This window comes from Streptopelia decaocto (assembly GCF_964273445.1).
Source record: "Streptopelia decaocto genome assembly, chromosome: 2".
NCBI lineage: Eukaryota > Metazoa > Chordata > Aves > Columbiformes > Columbidae > Streptopelia > Streptopelia decaocto.
In genome coordinates, this window is record NC_138655.1 from 111,061,128 (window position 1) to 111,081,980 (window position 20,853).

Here is a 20,853-nt window from a genome sequence, read left to right on the forward strand (position 1 = left end):
CTGCAGAGCTCACCATCCTCATCCCCTGTGGAGCCAGGCTCAGGAGCTGTAAGAAATAGGAGGTAGAGGGCTTGCAGGGGGTTGCAGTGCTTTGGAACACCCACTGGTGTCCCACCAGGGACAGGAAGGATTCTTGCCCACAAGGTCCATCAGGTCAGAGGCATCTGGGCACTCTTGGAAGTCTGGGAGATGGTTCCAGCTCAAGGGAGGATAGGATAGGATAGGATAGGATAGGATAGGATAGGATAGGATAGGATAGGATAGGATAGGATAGGATAGGATAGGATAGGATAGGATAGGATAGGATAGGATAGGATAGGATAGGATAGGACTTGGGCACGTCCTGGGAGGCGTGAGCAGCCTGTGGGACAAGGAGCCAGGTCTGGCTCACATGCTCAGGGAACAGCCGATCGCCAGCACTGGGGTCAGGAAGGAATTTTTTCCCCCAGGGCAGATTGGCCCTGGTCCCCGGGGGTTTTTTGCCTTCCTCTGCAGCATTGAGCATGACCACTTTGCAGAGCTCCCCTGGGCCCTTTTGGCTCAGTTCCTGCCTGCTGCTCAAGCACCAGGAAGATGGCCTCTCGTGCCCTGCAGCTGGGGGGAGGAAGGCTTTTTTTTCCCCCATGTGGGATAACAAGTGTCTCCGGGGGTTTTTTGCCTTCCTCTGCAGCGTTGAGCACGGCCCCTTGCCACGGCTTCTTTGGGCCATTTGGCCTGGGTGCCTGCTGCTCCACGAGGTGGCCCTAAACTTAGCTAGAACAGCCTACTTAAACCAGCATAGAACAACTAACCTAAACCAACCTTAAACAACTTGAAATAACCAACCTTAAAGAACCTAAACCAATCTAGCTTCAAAAACAACCAACCCTGAACAATGGGAAAAGAACCTTCAACAATCTACAACATACTCCTAAACCAAAACCAAACAAAAAACCTTCAATGACCTCCAGGAACCCAGCTTCAACAACATGAAACCTCTGAGAAACAGACAACCTACAAACACACAACCAGCCTCAGACGGCACAAAACAACTGAAAACCAAAAACGTCAAACAATCCAGACAAACTCAATCAACCTGAATCAAATGACCAAAAAAACCTAAACCACCAATCAAACAAAACCAAACCTACCAAAAAGCCCAAACTAAACCACCAGAAAACACCTCAGCAGCCCCAGACAGCCTACCCAAATCACATCACCTAACCCAACCTACCTAAAAACAACTAAGTCAACCTCAAACAAAAAACCTGAGCCAACCTCAACACAAACCCTTCAAGCGCCCTCAACAATGGAAACCAAGCTTACCTAAACTAACCTACCTAAAAACACAGACATCCACCAACCTACCTAAACTGCCTACTGAAAAAAAAAAAAAAAAGAAAAAAACCAAAACAACCTAAACCAACCTAAACCACCCAACCTCAATCATCTAAACAACCTCAACCAAACCACCTACACCAACCTCAAAGAAAATACTGAAAACAACCTCAACAAAAACAACTTCAGATACCCCACCTAAACCAACGGAAAACAACTTCAAACAAAAATCACCTAAACCCACCAGCCTTCAACAACCAGCCTCTCACAACCACCCTCAAAGGAGAACCTGCCTCAAACAACCAACCTCAAACCACCTCAGCAACCTCAACCAAGCTACCAAAACCAACAACCTCCCTCCACCAAAACAGCCCCTGCTCGGAAGGGCTCCGGCCTGGCTGCACCATCCGCAGCTGCCACTCGGCATCTCTCCCTGCGGGCAACACCAGCGCCTGTCAGGGACCAGAGCACTTCTCGTGCATCCCTGCCCAAGAAGCACAGCAGAAAAACAAGGTGTGGGAGGCAAAAAGTCTGCTCGTCATCGCTAAGTGTCACGCTTTGGAAAAGATCCCACGGTACCACACACCCCTTCTTTTTTTGTACATGATCAGTCCCACGCCTCATTCTCGAGGTTCTCCCTCTTCAGGAACCAGGCAAAGCTTGGCCTCTATTCCTGCTGCTGCTCTCTGCAGCTCTGGGACTTGCCTTTGCCAGCCTGCAAGGGCTGTTTTTTCAAGCTAAACTGAAGAACGCATCAGCCTGCTCCTGGCTACACATGGGCTTGTGTTAAGGATTGTGAGGATTGGCTCTGAAACAGAATCAGAAATGGAAATAATATGATATGAAATAACATAACATGAAATAACAGAAAATAAAGTAAATTAATAAATTAACAACAAAATAAAAAAGAAAATAAAAATAATAAAATAAAATAAGATAAGATAAAATAAAATAAAATAAAGCAAAAGAAACACTTGCATTCATTGTGTTATGTGGCCTTCAAAGTGGTTTTGGAGCTGAAACCCCCCTGTCCTTTCAGGCAAACAGTCTCTTTGTTATTTGATTCACTGTGACGGAAGAGAGGAGAGGAAGAGGGAGAGGGAAAGGGAAAGGGAAAGGGAAAGGGAAAGGGAAAGGGAAAAGGTGATTTTGCCACCCTTTGGGGAAGGAACAATACAGATGCTGAACTCCAGAAAAGGCTGCAGGGCTGTAAATCCCAATCTGACATAGCTCCTTCCATGTCAGCCTGTGCTTGATGCACAAAAAGGGAGAAAGTTAAAGACACCCCACTTCCCTTTGGCATCCATTGCCTGAGATGCTGGTACCAGAATTAAATCTCATGGTTCCAGACTCTCTCTCAGTCTCTGAAAAGTTAAGAAACAAGGGGCCAAGAAAATAAATACTGGGGTGTAAATCCTAAAAAACAATGGCAGCTTTCTGACAAAATCACCAAGCCCAGAGCACCATCCCCGATCTCCTAGGTTTTAGCCCTACATCCTAATCAGTAGACAACCAGTCCTCTGAGTACAGTTAGTGTGTATTCAACACTAATTTTTACCAAGTAATAGAATTACAAAGGAAATATAGGACTTATTTGTAAGGTTTCATTTTATAGCCACCTAAATTCCTGTCTGATGTAATACACTGGAAACCTCTCCTGGCAAGATGAAAATTTCTCCCCCAAAGTGACACTCAGCTCAAGGAAACCACTCAGGAGAAATTAAAATCTTGTTCAGCAAAGTGATCTGACTTCATTGCTATTTAATTTGCAGTTCATCTTTAGAAAAGTATAAAAACTTCTTAGCTTTTGACAGCTGAATTTCTTGTCAGTAAGAAATTAGGCTCACTCAAGCACAGAATAACTCCACTGGTAGCCAGAACAGATACTCCAGCCCACTCTATATTTAATTTTATTTAGTACATTCGGTACAAAGGTCAGACAAGCTTTAAAATGCTAAAAATTAAAATAACAAGAAAAAAAAAAAAAGCAACAAACCACCAAACAACATGTTTTGATGAATTAGTAGTCTGCAATGCATTTTTAGTCAGGCCTTCTGTTAACATAGCTTTGATTTTTTTTTTACGAGAGAGGTAAGAACAAATTCCTTGACAGGGAAGGCCTGGTTTGAGTGACTTTATTTAACTGAAATGCTACTTTTGCAAGGTCGCATGTCCCCCTGCTTATATTTTCTATGCACAAATACAACTAGGTCCACAACTCTATAACTGACCTTCCTCTACGGTTTAGTTCAGGAGCCTCATGATGCTCACAATTTAAGAAGTTACTTGTAGCCCTGATACAAACTTGTGATGACCCGGTTAGTTCCACAAAATCAGTATTAAACTAGGGGATCCTAACATGTCCTGATACATATCAAGAGTAGCTCTATCAACTTTGGTGAAAAGACATTTCTGTAAAAGCCAAGTATATAAAAGAAGAATTAAAAGCTTTTCTACAGATAGATAAATATGCCTGAAAAATTAACTGTTTGGAGAATACACTTGAAGTGCTACACATAATCCTGTATTTACAAAATAAGCATGACTGTAACCACTGTATTATTATGAAGAACAAGACAGAGCTTACACTGACCAATAGTAAACCCCAGATTATTTGCCTGATCTCTTTACAATCCAATAAAACCAGAGGGAAGCTCTCCATTACAACTTCTTTTGGAGGCAATGATTGGTCTGATCAATTAAACAAAGCCATCGCACTGTTTCTGAAAATGGCAAATAACGACAGCACTGGATTGGAAGAAGGATTAGCTGGAGGAGGGAATGACCATTTTAAAACACTTGACTCATCGGAGTAGAAGTGTAAATTCAGAATATAGGGCTGAACTTTGTTGTCATCTCCTGTATATTGACTAGAACCATAGAAAAGAATTGCTACAGAAGAAATAATTGTGGGGAGGTTTTGTTTTTGTTTTTGTTTTGTTTTAAAGACCACTACAGGGAAAAAAAATATTTAAAGCATTGCAGTTAGCTTTCCTTATGTTGAGGCCTCAAACCCTGAATAAATGTCAGTTCACCACAGGTGTCTCTTCCTACAACCAGGCAAATTGGTATAGGTCTGGGGGTACCAAGGAGTCGGGATTCTTGGTTCATATCCCTTGACTACCCGCTCATTTGCATTGGGCAGATCTCAGGCTTTCTGTACCATCATCTATTCCCAATAAGGAAGTGGAAGCTTAATTAGGCACTGGAAAGTTATTTTAGTATCCCAAGTGGATGCTGTCATAGAATGAAAATGTAACTTTCCATTGAGAGAACACACGATAACTCATGCCAGCTTGTTTCACTCCTCTCCAAGAGGCAGCTGTAGTCCCACTAACTGGCTGTCAGAGTGGAGGGCTTTGATTTTGGAAAGGGCACCAGCAGGACAGCTGCCGTCTGCACGGAAATCCAAAGGATGGTAACTTGGACCTAGTTGGTGGTCATGTTTTCTTTGATTCTGGGAGATTTCATCTGCTACTATCTCACACAGCCCCATGCAAAGACAAAGGCTTTTCATCATCTGAACGCTGGTCCCTCCAGGAAGAAATTAAATTACCTGACACAAAAAGGGACAGCTTGGAACAGAGGCTGTTTCTGTACTTTTCAAGACTGTTGAATATGTGAATTGAAGTGCACGAACAGCAGTTAACGTGGTGGCTGGGTTCCCTGCATCCCTACCTGGCTATGTGCAGACTGGTCCCTGCGCAGCATTCCTCCACTGGTGCTCAGCTGGCACTGGAGCCAGGACCACCACCCAGAGGGAGCTGCAGCCAGGCTCCCCTTGCCCCCAGCACCCTTCACAGGAGTAACAAGAGAAACCTCCTCAAAGCGCTGTGAGCTGTACTCCCCAGCAAGCCAGAGGCACTGGCCGTGCTCCCAGCTTCCACCTTGTGCTGCACGAGAGGAACGAGTGAAGACCCCACGTGCTTCTCTCGCTTTGGGACTGGGGAAAAATGAAAAAAGTAGCCCAATGTCTTTTCCCCCCTATTCTCCAGCCATGAAGAAAGAATGTCTGATGTCTCTTGAGCAGTCACCGGTAGTTTCCCTTTCCCTCCAGGGAAAAGAGCAAAGTGGTATGAAAGAGCAGCTGTGGATGACAGAGTGGAGGTAGCAAGGGTAAGCCCTGTTCCTGTGGGACTCCCGAGGCTCCCAGTGTAGGACAAGTCAGAGAGCAATCTGGGCCTAACCTATTTTTCCCCTGCAAGCAACAAAAAATAATGACATAGATGACAGTATCCACTCCTCACAGGTTTTAAATCAAAATAAACCAAACTTCAGGGTTACTTTTCAGCTGCCTCTGCGTCCACTGTTCTCCCAGTGCCAAACTCTCGTACAGACTTAATTTCCATTCTCTGCTGCAAAACGAACCATTCAAGGTCATTAGCTATTCTTTTTCCTTTCCTCCCCAAAACATGGAAACTCATGTAACAGGGGAAAGGCCGCAGGAACTCTATGAGTTTTGCTGCTGGTCATGTAGTTAATTTGCTGATTGAGTCATTCCTGACAGTGTGTGCACTCCACATAACACCCAAGCCCAGGGCCCTGGCTTTTACCATTTGCCACCAAAACATAGGGGTGCTGGATTCCTTCCAGAAAAGGCATATTCATACCACATCAAACCTCCAGTTCTAAAACAAAAGCCTGATAAAACTGAGCTAATTTTGAAAAGGTTAGGTAACTTTTTCATACTTTCCCTTCCCCAATGCTACTTCATATCTCTGCAACATCAACTCCCAGATAAACCAGAAAAGGCAACTCCGCAGAGAAAACACTGAATGCCTAAACAAACTAAGGAATGGCTGGATGAAATCACTCCTGAGCAGGAAAAATACACAGTTGTTGTTCCATATTCTTGGGCTACCCAATACTAGTGATTCCCAAAGACTGCTCTCACTCATCAGCTTTTCCACCCTGCAGCTCAGAAATCCAGTTACCTGACAAAAACAGGTCAGGAAAACTTCTACTACCAGATCAAGCACAGAAAGTGACTGTGGTCCCACATGCCTTCTTTCAAGCCCTTTGCCTCTCCCTACCCTGTCTCTCAAGCTGCAAATTCGGGTATCTGCCCCGTGCTGCTCCCTGATTTCTCTTATTTGCATTGAACCCTTGAAAATTTTCCATTCTAGAAATATCTGCATGGTTAACTTGGATGTGTCCTAAACTATCTAAAAGAATTATGGAGAGCTTAAGGGTGTTCATTGTGAACTGAAGAGATGAAAATGCTAAGCAAGTTATCTTTTCCAAGTTTTAGTCACTCATTTATATGAAACAAAGTCTAGAAAATATGTTCTTTCCCTCTCTGCCCTTCAGTTTTTATTACCTTTATTCTTATGGTAGCATTTCACTGTTAGAAGCTTTTTCACCTTAGGAGCTTTGTGGTCCAAATAAGACTCACCATTTCAGTGTAAAGAACAGAAAACAAACCTCCAAACTCACAACTAAAAGTCATTCTTCTTTAGAAGGACAAAAGCCACCGTCTCTTACAAGTCACTTCAAACCTCCCCTCCCTTATTTTCAAGTTTCTTTTGTTTTGCCTGTCATACATATGTTTCTGTTCTCCATTGTTACTCAGTGCAGCACAGAAAAAATATTAAGACACTACCATTAATTTACACTGATTAAGTAATCCATATATCTGTAAAACAAGCAGACTGCCATTTCAGCCTGTGTTCCCAGTCACTCAAGAGTAGCTGGTCAATGCAAATGATTTGCTTTGTCCTGTCAGCCTTCTCCGGTCACCGGGAAACCTGAGCGTCACCCCCAATGGAGGCACCTCTGAGTCAAAAGCCAAATGACTGAGTTGGTCATCTCCTGTTTCTAGTTTTACACGTGCGGGCACTTTCTCCTTCAAATTTCATAAAGCTCTCGAAGAAGCTCTAGGACCATGTCAAACATAAAATGTAATGTTAGATTTGGAGGCCAATAGAATAACCATAAGAAAGGGTATGGTTAGTAGCCCTCCCCAGCTATTGGTGGCACACTCACTGTGTATCAGAGATACTATGGGTGGCGTACAACAGAACTCTCCAGCTTTCAGAGGAACAAAATGATCTTGTCTGTCCAATGGTGTTCTGCTATTTAATGTAATTTATATTTAAAATGCTATTGCCCCAGGAAGAGAAGATACTGTGTAACACCCAGCACAACAAATTTCACAAGAAAAAGGCCAGCATGGGAAGTTACTTCCTCCATGGCATTAGCAAAGGCAGGATTGTATGTCATTTTCTGTGGCTAAAGAGGGTACTTAATAGATTGCTTTTTTTCCCTATAAAAACACCTGGTGTTTTAGAAGAACTCTATTTTCCACAACACACCATCCTCCTGTCTGCTTGAACTGGTGCCACTCATGATAGAAGGAGCCATGTAGAAGGGAAGTGCCACTTAGAGAGAGGAAAGGGCAGAGGATGCTGCAGTCAGTGGACTTTGTGCCACCAGCTACAGAAAGACTCTCCTCACCCTTTCTGCTACTGCCCGCAGCGAAGAGAGAGGGAAATACTTTGAATACTCTGAATCTTCAAGTTCACCTGAGTCACCTTTAAAAATGGCTCTATAAGGGTCATGGGGGGGCAGTGGGGACTTCTTCAAAATGGGACTGGAGACTCCCATGCAGTTTCTGAGCCAGGGCTTATGGAAATTCCCTAGATCCCACCCAGCTTGACAGAACTGCTACAGCTGGCATGTCTCACAGACCAAGCAAAGAGGTACGACATGGTGGATGCCCCATTAATTCTTTTTACAAGTCTACTAGACCAGGAACTCATAAAGGGACCCATTTTTACACACTGTGCAGATGTCTAACTCTAGAGGATATGCAACTCCAGAACGAGCTTTGTTGTGACTACCGAACACTCTAGTTATTTCGGTACAGGAGCTTGCACACAAAAGCCTGAAATCCTAGCAAATCTGTTCCACTAGATTTCTTCTGGTTTGCTATATCAGGCTGACAAGTATGTAGGCTCAGAACTTCAGCTAGAGGGAAGAGAAGGGACACTGTATGTCATCACTCAAAATATCATGCTATTCTTATTGTTCAGCCTCTTGGGAGCTAGTACTTTTAAACCAGCATTTTCAAAAAGAATTGCAAGCACATTTGCAGATGGAAGCCCAGTGACAGCTGATCAAGTTGGTTAATTAGCCATCTATATAAGTATAGTTGTAGATGTAGTAACTGCACCCCATGCTCAGTCCCACTTGAAACAGGGCTAAATATGGGAAGCAGAATGAATCAGAAAGCCCATTGAAGCGTTACTGTTCTTGCTAAAAGAAAATGCGAATTCTGCCAAATGCACTTTTCATGAGAAAGTTTTGATTTTCTCAGAAGTTTTTGATTTCCCGTCACAAAAACTAAAAATTTTTAGCTCCAGGATGTGCTAGCACAAATCACAAAAAGCGGTTGTAACAACAATTATAGTGTCTCTTTTCAGCCTCATTTTCCAGTCATCTTCTTAGTCCTATTGTCTCATGGAAGCGGTAATTCAAGAGCTGCGAGCCCCCCTCCTCCTTCCTCTTTGGCTCTTGGGCTTCAGCACATTTTCCACAGTGCACCACAGTATTCTTTTTATTTGAACTCCCACAGCTCATGATGGAAAGAGTCATCTGAACGGGGAGCGCCAGCCCTGGAGGAGAGCAGATCACGAGAACCGCAGCTTCCATGAGTCACTGCGGTAGATGCATGGGACACAGATCAGGCCAGCAGCTTTCGACATTTCCCATTTAAAAATTGCTTTTTGTCCCTGATCAGGAAGAGAACTCTGGAACTCTTTTTTGTGATACAAATTCACATTCTTAACCACCTATAATAATATTTTAAAAAACAGGCTTATTGCATGGCCTGTTTCCTGGCCTCTTTGAAGACTCTGATTCCTCAGCCTGATTCTATCAGCCCTGTACCATATGTATCTGTGACAAAATTACTGCTTTCTTTGTTTTATGATATGCTAGCAGTGTAGCATCTGGCAATGTGGTTTGGGTTTTTTGGTTTGCCTTTTTTTTTTTTTTTGACTGGAAAGAAACCTCCCAAATACTCCAGTCACATCCAAGAAGACATTCAATCAGCACTTTTTTGACTTATGCACACAGGACAAGGGAGAATTTCCTGACTCATCAAGCGAGGACGCAGGCATCTGCATGCCAGCACGCAGGTGGTTGTCACCACGGTAAGAGGGAATCAACGTCCCTCTGTCATCATACAGCCTAGTCACGCACACCGGCTGGCTGGAGGGGAAAAGGTCTCAGGCAAAGACACTCGAGATGAAACCATCCATGTTTTGGGGTAGTTTAGCAGGAGACAGGGCTCCAGGCCTTCTGTCCAGCACAGTGCTTTTTCCTGCACTTAGAAAAAAGCTTCCCCTGGGTGCAGGGTATGTTCCCTCCTCCTTTTTATCACTCCTTGTTGCAAATGTCGTGTCGGTGAAATGTGCATTTCAACAGTGAGTCTCTCATAGCTCTCATCATTAATTTCTTTACACTATAGGCTATTTTATGGTGCCTTTCCTTTACTAGTAATATTTTTTTTTCTTCCCATTTCAGCTGCAATGGCCAGAGCAGGATCAAAACTTCTCACAAGTTTAAGGGAGGGTCTGGAGGCAGAAAATGTCATGTAGGTCAAAGCTGAGATGCAGGTCAGGGCAATAAATGTGTTTGCATTTAGTTCAGCCAGACTCCCTTTCAGCTTTGTGCTGCATGAGAAAATCGCTTTCTTTTGTTAATTATCCATGTTAATCATGCTCTACTATTATAGCAAATGGCTTAATTCAAAGCCTAAGAAGACTGGAGCCTTTCAGAGAATCACAGAATGTTAGGGATTGGAATGGACCTCGAAAGACCATCTAGTCCAATTCCCCCGCTGGAGTAGGAACACCCAGATGAGGTTACACAGGAATGTGTCCAGGCAGGTTTTGAATGTCTCCAGAGAAGGAGACTCCACAACGTCCCTGGGCAGCCCGTTCCAGTGCTCTGTCTGGAGTTTCTTCTCATATTTAAGTGGAACCTCCTGTGTTCCAGTTTGCACCCATTGCCCCTTGTCTTATCACTGGTTGTCACTGAGAAGAGCCTGGCTCCATCCTCCTGACACTCACCCTTTACATATTTGTAAACATGAATGAGGTCACCCCTCAGTCTCCTCTTCTCCAAACTAAAGACACCCAGCTCCCTCAGCCTTTCCTCATAAGGGAGACGCTCCACTCCCTTAATCATATTTGTGGCTCTGCGCTGGACTCTCTCCAGCAGTTCCCTGTCCTTCTTGAACTGAGAGGCCCAGAACTGGACACTTTCCTTCAAATTAGGCATGAACAGCAGGAGCAGTACCAATCATCCATTTCATCATAGATTTTCTTAGAAAGTCCCTATTAGGGAGGAAGGAAAAGCCTCATCCTTGGCTAAAAAATGTCTTCCTGCAGGCCAGGGCAGGAGCTGCCTCAATCTCCTGCCCTGTACCCTGGGCAGCCACCAGAGGTGCAGTAGTGAGGGGGATGATGGAGCAGGAGGACGAGGACGGGCAGAACTGCACGGGCCAGAATGAGCCTGGGCTGCATTACAGGGATGGTGGCATTGCAGCTTGGCAGCTGGGAAACATTTTTGAGGCTGAAAAATCAGACCAACTTTCTCCTCAGTTTGACTGCCGTATGAGACATCCCTTGCCAATGTCTCCAAAGCACTTCTTTTTTCAGTTTATAGGAAATTTAAAAAAAAAAAAAAAAGTTTTTGGGTCAATTGGACCCAAGTCAGTTTTCTTAAAAAAATAAAAAATCCCTCACAAACTGGAAATCCTGCTTTTCAGCCAGTTCTGAAAAACCCTAATCAAACAGCTTCGACAACCCACCAACTGTACATTATTTACTCTAGCAGTATGCACACTTTTTCTATTGGAAACACTCACAAACAGCAAGTACATTCACAGAAACTGGGACTGGTTCATGCATGATTGAGTAAAAAAAGGAGAGTGTCCTGGAAGGAACATTCAAGGAATATTCATCTGTGAAAAGCCTGATGATTTCCTCTGTTCCTGCAAATGAAAAAAATTCTTACAAACATCTACACGTTCGCACACATCATACAAGGTTCGTCATGCAAAGCTTCACTTTTTACTGTTCATGGCAGGTTATCCTGCAATGTGTCTCCTATTTCAGGCCGTAGGGAGGGTCACCTTGTAATAGCACAGTGTGCAATGGGTTTCATTGCGCCTGGGAACCAAAGAATTTGACCTTTGAGCAAAATCACATGAAGAAAAAATGCGTTCAGATCACAGTTAGGTTGAGCTAAGAGTACAGGTGGCAAGGGAGCGCTTTGAACTTTGTCTGTGTGGCCTTACTGCAGCTTCACAATGATCAGTCCTTCCCCTTTGAAGAAAATGTGTCAGTGTTTTAAATTTAGCGAGGGAAAGGTAAAAATTCATTATGGGTAGTTCCATCCCTAAATGTTCAAAAGTCATGAATCGGGAATCAGATGTTTGAGGAACTACCTGAAGATCATGAGACAAAAAAAAAAAAAAAAAAAAAAAAGAGGAAAAAGATTCACTTGTATTTTTTCTGGGGTTTGTGGCTCTCTTCAGGATGTCCCTGAGGTCATATTTTTAAACTTCTTCAGAGTCTGAAGAGTAGAAGCTTACTGCTATAAAAGCGAAAACTGAGATTCTCACCTAATTAAATGTCTCTGGAAATGGGAAGTTGTAGGGAAAAAAACACCATCAAGTATCACGAGACTTGCGATAAAAATCACAGGATTTGGCAACACTGAATTAATCATGAGTTAGGAAGTGATAGCACTTGTTCTAGCTGAATAGCAAAAAAACAAACAGGCATAAACCTTATTCAAAAATATTTTGCAGGCATGATTGCCAAACTTCAGTTGGCTGTGAGTAATACTATTCATTATTTCAGAATATTCATATAGCCAGTAGGTATTTCTGGAAATCCTTCAGAATCCTGCATTTTCCATAATGCCAGAATGATTAATTTCTATTGAGAGTTTGTTACTTGCCAATTATCCATCTACTGTTTAAAAATCTGAGTCACACAATCAGCAGCCAGAAACAATACCACGCCGTATGTTTAGATATCCAAGACGCATAACGGATATTCAAAGGAGAAAGTTTGCAATCAAACCGCAGGCTTGAAGTTATGCACAGAAACTGTTTAGCTAAGAAGTGGGAATAATTAAGACCTTCTCAAAAAGCCAGACCAATTGCAAGTGAGTATGTATCACAGAAAGACAATTACATTCATAACAAATATTATTTCAAATTAATATCTGGATGATCACAAGACATTAGTTCTAACTAGAAACAAACAGGGATGCTCTTCTAGCCAGAATATAAAAAGATCCCTAGTTTCCACTGCAGAATTGAGACCATCAGTTTAGCTCTGCTTATACAAATGGATGAGGCAGATGTATTTCTTAGCCAGTGTGTTTTGGTCTGTCTGTGCAAAATTCCCAGTCAAGCTATATTTGCAGTTCAGCGTAAATCCAAGGTAAAAAGCACACTGTACGATTCGTCTATGGGTTATCGTTCAGCCAAAGTCTGGCATTTCATTGATATGCCTGTTATTCAGATGTATTCAGAAGCCTTCCAATGCATATGGGTTTTTCCCTTGCAGTTACTGTATTCTCAAAAGAGATGCAAGAGCCAGATCTTTTCTATTCCCCAAGGTTAAAGGGAAAAGTGAGATGTCCTTTGCTTTTTCAACTCCTTACTCATATAGAATAATTCATCTGCTGATATTCATAAGGTGACTTCCACCAGCAAATGTAAAGATGTCAGGAGGAGAATTTTTAAGCACATATGTAATTGTTTATGATTGGTATCTGCTTTTATTTAGCATACTTGCTAGCGCTCTTTTTCTGCTGCTAGTCTGTAAGAATCCTTCTTGACCAAGAAATCTCTTTAGGGAACTATATTTCATGTTCTTTCACTCTTTGCAAGCTCTGCCATAATAGAATAAATGTATCAAATCAATCCCATAAAGCAGCCAGTTTAATGGTAAAGGTAGGAGACAGAGACGTTTTCTAACAGAAATTTTGGCAGGAAGGGATTAATGTGTGTTTGCCCATTTGCCATGCTTCTCCTTCCTTTCAAAAATAGTGTGGGAGAAGCAACATACAGAGAAAGTGTCTTATTTGATCCCTGACAGTATTTTTTTTTATTTTAGCTTAGAAATTCTTGATGAGAAAACCCTTGATGAGAAAAGCCCTTTGAGATTTTTGAAACCACGTTTCTGCAGCTAAGTCCCCTTGATTAATAAATTATTTAAACACATTTGTTGCAGCTGTGTACGTCTCGCATTCCTTTGCCGCACAGAGCGAGCACGGCAACATCACAAGGTGCCAGCAGAGCAGCTCACTGCTCCTCCAGCTCTCTCCCCATTGAAGTAGGTCTTGTAATCCTTGGCACAGGCATATCTGGTAGGTCACTTTTACTGTCTAGCTGCCCGCTTGGGGAAGGGGTGCATGGAATAAACTTGCCATGCCAACCCACCCCACTGACCTCCACCCAGTGCAGGAAGGGGGGCATTCCCCATCACTCCCCCAAAACACCACCCTCTGCCCCAGCCCTGGGCGCAATGATCTCTCCGGGTGACAGCAAGCTGCGGAGCTGGCTGGTCCCGCTCTCCATCTGATGCGGGAGGCACGATGCTGACAAGCAATCTGCAAGCAGCATTTGACTATCCAATTTAAGGAGGTTTGGGGAACGATACGGGCTAAAGATCTGAAAAGAACGATAAAGTCGATTCCCGGCCCTGCAGCTGGACCTGTGCAGGCTAAGCCTCTCTCCGTTGTGCTGTCAGCACCCTCTAGGGGCCCACACACTTCACAGCGTTAGGCCAGGCCCCGGGTTTTGCTGGCCTCGGCAGCTCCCCTGCAGGCTCCACTGCTGCTCCGCGCCCGGGCCTGCTCGGGTCGGCCCGGCTACCGGGGGTGTGCCAGAGCGGGGACCGGGGGACAACTGTCAGCTTTACCTGCGAGTCACAGATAGGGTTACTGTTAAAAACAAAGAAAAAAAAAAAATCAATCCGGAGTGCAAAAGGGTAGTTTGCATGCCTCACGCAGCTGTGCAACTGTCCCAGAGCTGCCTGCTTGAGTTATGGCTCATAATTTTCATGGAAAGTTCGCACAGTTCATGACCCAGGAGATCCCAAACATATTATTTAATCGGGCATTAGTCAATGCTGAATTTTTCCTTTCCCAATGCGTTTTCTGTTCTATACCACACTGTCAGCATCTCCCTGCAGTGCAAGGGAGGCACAAGGCACCTTGACGCAGGGTGAGGAAGGGAAGAGGGGAAATGGTGCTTGGACTAGAAGCAGCTGCAAAACTGAACAGATTTGGCCTTTAATAATCCCACATACTCATTATCAGCCTATCATCTCTACAGCCCATAACGTCTCTGTATTTTATGGAAGATGACAAAGTTCTAAGCCACCTTGCAAGCAAACACAATTCACCAAACTGGCATCATCTTCAAACTCTCTGTATCCTTTTCGACCAGTGAGCAAGGTGCTGCTCCCAAACCTCCTCTGCTGCAAACTGGACTTTCTCATCTGCTTGCAACTGCAACTGAACAAAACTTCTGGTTTTATTTACAGTGATCATCACTGAAGAAATTCTACTTCGCACACATCTCACTACAGCTTAATTCTTACCCTTCAGACTTTTGGGTCCAGAGCTCCTAAATCCCACAAAAGGGGTGGGATACAGCCATGCCTTGTGGAAATAAAGGCTAGATACATGTTCTGGTTTAACCCCAGCTGGCAACTAAGCACCACACAGCTGCTTGCTCACTCTCCCTTGGTGGGATGTGGGAGAGAATCAGAAGGATAAAAATGAGAAAACTTGTGTGTTAAGAAAAAGACAGTTTAACAGGCAAAGCAAAAGCCGTGCACACAAGCAAGGCAAAACAAGGGATTCATTCACTGCTTCCCATGGGCAGGCAGGTGTTCAGCCATCTCCAGGACAGCAGGGCTTCATCACATGTAACACTTACTTGGGAAGATAAATGGCATCACTCTGAATGTACCCCTCTTCCTTCTTCTCACCCCAAAATATATATACTGAGTGTAACATCACATGGTATGGAATATCCCTTTGGTCAGATGGGGTCAGCTGTCCTGCCTGTGTCCCCTTCCAACTTCTTGTGCACCTGGCACAGCATTAGAAGCTGAGAAGTCCATGACTGCTTAGCAACAACTAAAACAGCAGTGTATTATCACCATTATTCTCATCCTAAACCCAAAACACAGCACTATACCAGCTACCAGGAAGAAAATCAACTCCATCTCAGATGAAACCAGGACAATATGTTACTGGCTTTGGGAAAGGCATGCTACCCTGATGTGTTCATAGACACTAGTTACCCAATACAACCATGCTCCCTCCTTTTCATGGTAAAAATTATTTGAATTACAATTTTCTTTGGAAAACAATTGCATTCATATATTAATCACTGTTCAGTATTCATTGGTTATTATTGTCTTCTCAAAAAAATTCAGGCAACTAATCAAGTACTGGAAGAAACATTGTGCCACACTTTTTTTGAAGAGAAAAAAAGAGTGTAGCTGTGTATTGATTCATTCTTGCTAAGAACAAGACTTTATGCAATTTAGGCCACAAACCACTCGTCACAAACATCAAACAACTAACAGATGGAGTGGGTAGTCTGCAAACAAAGCAGAGGTTGAAATTACATTCCCCTAAACCGTCTGGCAAAAATCTGCTGAAAACAGGATGTCTTTCTGAGTGACTTGCAAAAAAAAGAGAGGGCTGAATTAGGGAACAAATACTGTAACGTCCTAATGAGATCTACATACTAGATAGTGTGGTTCTTGCTTTCCTTCAAAGTTGCAAGACTGGATAGACAATCCCAATTTTAGGCTCAGGCAGGAGATGGTACTCTGAAGAGAAGCCTTTCTCTTCCTTCTTCCCACAGCTGCTTCACATAGATGTAAGAGAAGGCAACAGGAAAACTCTTCCGAATAGTAACTTAGGCTTCTTACAGTCCTGATACACAGCTGGGCAAGTCTTATTCTGTGAGCAGTCTCAGGATAGTTCAACACCGTAACAGTGTCCAGCCTTCCTCCTTTTCCATTTCTTCACTGCAGAACTGTGTAGTGATGAGCAAGAGATGAGCTTACGATTAGTCAGAATAAACTTTAGTTCCAACCAGACAGCTCACTTCAGGCATTTACAAAATCGTACTTTGAGCCTTTGGTAAACCATAATCAAAACACAAAACTGGAAGAGACGTTGCCAACAAAGAAGAAATGACAGAGTTTAAGGTCTATTCCAGATGCAGGGGGAACTGCAACCTGCCAACAGAAACACAGAAGAATTCAACTAACTTCTCCTATCCTTGCAATATCCTTAGTGCAACAGAAATCTAAGAGAGGATCATTGTAGGACAGAGTATTCTTCCTGAAGACCCTGTAATGATTAAGAAACAACCCACAGTGTAGAGTAAATACACAGATGAAGAACTGTTTTGCTGCCTTGTAGATCTGTATCATGTAAGCAATGGTTCTATCTGTGCTCTGTGGAAATACGCATTGGTTTATCAGGTTCAGCATTTTCTATCTGATACACACGTCTATTCACTTGGCCAGAAACAGTTCAGGTACTGAATTACCTTCATGTAAAAGTTGACAAACAAGGAAGTTGAGTAAAAAATACATAGAGAAATATAGACTTTGACACAGATTTTTAATGCTCTATGACATTCAGATTATACCATGTTGGGTTGGGTTTTTTTTTTTGTTTGTGGTTTTGTTTGTTTGTTTTTGTAAGATGTCACAGCTTTGGACAGAAAGATGAGCTGGGGGCCTCCTGTAAGACCTGCAAAAATAGTTCATCTTTGGCAAGAAAGATCCTGGAATCCTAAGTGTCTGCTTATTATTACAAAACATTCGTTCAGGTCCCCAGGAACATCTATAGTCCTCTGTAGCTAAAGCTACCCATTGGAAAAATCAACTGATAGATGGGATAGCAATTAAGAAATAGGTCTTGAGAGACGTGCAAGATGGCATTGTGACTCCATAGCATAGTGTCCATAACCGAAGAAGCAGGCATTCCAGGCTTTCAGTGAATCCTGTTTAGGAAAGTTTTGTATGCTTGGCCATGCCTATGGTGAGAAACATCAGTCATGGGAGTTTTCTCTCAAGGAACTGGCTGATAAAATCCTTGCCACTTTTGTTACAATACTTGGCTGAAGTGACTCTTCAAGAATATCATGCTGAAGGCCCTGGACAGCTTGGGCAGGCAAGAACTGTTCTCTTTACAGCCTGGATTAAACCTGCTATTGGTGAAAGGCCAGGCTGAAGGCACTCCAGATCGCCACAGCTGATGTCTTTGTTTCTCTTCCCCCCCTCTCCCCACACTGCTCCAGTGGAAGAGGAGAAAGGGAAAGTAAAGGCTGCTTGCTACTTCTCCTAAAAGAATAAAAGTGATCCCAAAAGCAAGCTTTTGTGGTTTTTCCTGGTACCAGGAAACCAAAGGTGAAAGCTCTAATGGACAGCAATTGTAGATGCTACAGGGCAGATGGCTGAGGTTGTGGGGACATAAAACACTACTTTCTTTTGTATTTTAAAAAAGAGATTTATTAATTTTACCACAAGTCCATTCTTTTTCCTAATCATTCCACCAGGAATATATATAGTCTGGGACTGTACAGCCTGCTTTTAGCTCAGAAAATTGATCGACAGGTGATCACTTACTGCAATAAATCTTTGATGAGGACCTCTTACCAACATGATACCTTGAGCCACGTTTACAGGTACTAAATGATACACATGACCACCCTTTTCAATAGGAAGTACTAGGCCAAGCAGTTTTGGCTGAACTTTGACTATCTGGTCCTTAGTGTTTCACTCAGCTCTCCCAAACAAAATCAGAGTCATCAATACCATGCAAGAACTGAGACATTTCTTTCTGATTCTCTCATCCGAGCCCATGATTTATCCCATATTGCCTTCCCTGGCAGAATAATCAGGCACGCTGTCTATTAATAACAACAGAGGAGGCGGAAAGACATAACAAGAAAACTGTACTGAACACTTTATTCTGCCTGGGATGTAGAAATAAAACTTGACATAAAGAATAACTGCAATGAGCATGTGATTTATTGTTTATACCATGTCGTAAAACAAAGCTCTTAGATATTAGTGGCCTAATAAAGTGATATAATGCTTGCTATGTGTTTATCCATGTGGTAAATAGATAGCACAATTGACACCTGAAGCACCGTAACAGGAGCAATGGCTACAAAATCGGAACTCTGAGAGGTAGTGGCAGAATTTATTGCATATTCCATCTCTCAGGAAAAAAGGAAATGCAGTACTCTGCAGTAAAACTCAAATATCTGGTGAATTAACAGATTATTGGTGACAATATTAGGACACTGCTTTCCCTTCCTCCGCCTTTTGTAGGAAAGGAGGATGTGTGTTAGAGAATTCTCACCCTGACATTAGTCTTGCAGCATCTCAGCACAAAAGAGGTTCAAAACCAGAAACTGCATCTTAAAAAGAGGTTGTGATTGTGACATCATTTGTGATGCGAAGTAAAACCTTTTCAAGAGGAAAAAACCTCACAATGCAATGTCCAGCACTGCCCCTCTGAGTTACTGCATCTGCCTGTGGCCTAGGTGACCCCAGAGGCTGACTCCAGCAGAACAAGCTGTGACCATCAGCAGCCACTTTCCATGAAAGCACCCTAAGAACAAGACTACTGCTGTTATGAGACAGAGATACCTGTTACTGAGTTGAACACTACCCCCTGGAGTAGGATAAGCTTCTGAACAGAGATATTTGAAGCTTTCTGATAAATGTGAATGTCACTTAAAAAAATCCCAAATCTAGTGGCTATCTCCCATGACAGGTCGAGCCTTTTAGGTAGCACACAGGTGGCATCAAATTACTTTTCAAATTCAAAACTCAGCCATAAATCTCAGAACACACACACACACACATACACTGGGGTTCATGTGGACTGAAGTCATCTGTCTGTCTTCAATGAGAAAATGTTCACAGTTCTCTCCCCAGTCCTTATTTTTGGTTAAATAGTTTGAGATTAAGGTCTACTCTGATCCTTCACAAAAAGTAATGCAAACATGAGGCTACACAGGGATTAAAGCCTACTCTGAATGGGAAAGAGTGGTAAAAATTGGGAAGTGAGCACATCAGACGTGAACAGTGTCTCATCTGGCATATTGTTTCATTTTCAAAGAGGAAATCCAATAAATACCTTTGATTTTTCCAGAATTCAGTCATGAAACAGTTGTGGGCCAGGCTGCAAAAGTCTTCTGCCTCTTATGGATCTTCTATTTGTATAAGAAATCCCCTAAACACTGAAGGTGCCCCAGTCTAGCTCTTTTCTTCTTCATAACCATAAAGCCCTCTAACTCAAGTGGCAATTTTGCAGACTTTGACTTGCCCTAAGTAATACTTTGTCATGTCATAGAGAGACATTAATACCTCTTCTTAGCAAGTGCAAATTAGCAAGAGTATCTCCTACCAAAAGGCACAGCCTGCTTGTTCTTTCACTAAAATATTTATATGTCTCTGTAACAATTCCTTTAGCTAGGAGCAAAATTCTAGTTAGGCAAAGCCCTGGGAAACTGCCACATGCTCCCACAACTATATGTTGCACATAAAATAATTCAAACACACTATTAGAGTGTGTAATTTAGCTCATATGTAGTTAGAATGTGCAGAGTTTGCCAAGTGACTGAATCCAGCTGGAAAATCAATTTATATATGCCAGTTTAATAAAACCTGAAAGCCTTCCGCAATACATGAAGAAATGTTAGACAAAGTTGAAATTGTACATTATGTAAAACCAAACGTAGCTGTAAATTACAGGCTGAGTGTGAAGGATCATTCGTCCCCTGCCAAAATTCATATAAGCGGTTGCCAATTTGGGGACGGAGGGGGAAACATACCATAATAAAATGAAACTTTGTACAACTCCAAATACAAGCTCCCAGGGCCAAATTTTGGCAGAAGAAACTTTAAAACAAAATTGACTTCGGCCTCGAGCCATCTCTCACCAATTCAAATCTGCAGTAGTCAAGGGCTACGCTGGTGCAAATGAAAACAGAACACAGGTGATTCGATGGTGCAGAGGCCTTCCTGAGTACTACAAGCAAGCCCAGAGCTCCTGGTCTGGACTTACCACATTGCCTCCTGAGTTTCCCATTTATTCTTACTTCAGAAAGCACTATTTTGTTGTCCATGAACTGCATACTCTGTTGCTATGTGTGTATAAATTCAGCCCAAGCACTAACTATCCATTGTCTGCCTGTCCTTTGCTGGTGACAACCCAGGTGGCTTGGGCGGAAGAATAAGATGTTGCCTTGGGATTGCCATGGCGGGGTACAGTGCAAAGCAGTGGGTGTTACCAGTCCTGTTCTGGAGAAACAGACACCAGCACTGCAAAACCCACAGAGTGGATGCTGCTAATTACCATCATAGAATGTCCTGATCTGGAAGGGACCCACGAGGATCATGGAGTCCAACTCCTGTCCCTGCATATGTGTTGAGGGTTTTGATTGCG

At 42.9% G+C, this 20,853-nt stretch overlaps 1 long non-coding RNA gene across 1 annotated transcript in view; it reads left to right on the forward strand.

Annotated features, from left to right (window-relative positions):
* Positions 1-314: 314 nt before the first annotated feature.
* Positions 315-20,853, forward strand: part of LOC309437035 — a 168,123-nt gene continuing 147,584 nt past the window's right edge. Inside the window, exon 1 of the long non-coding RNA XR_014183475.1 lies at positions 315-737. This is a non-coding gene — a long non-coding RNA (uncharacterized lncRNA). The remainder of the gene's footprint in view (positions 738-20,853) is intronic.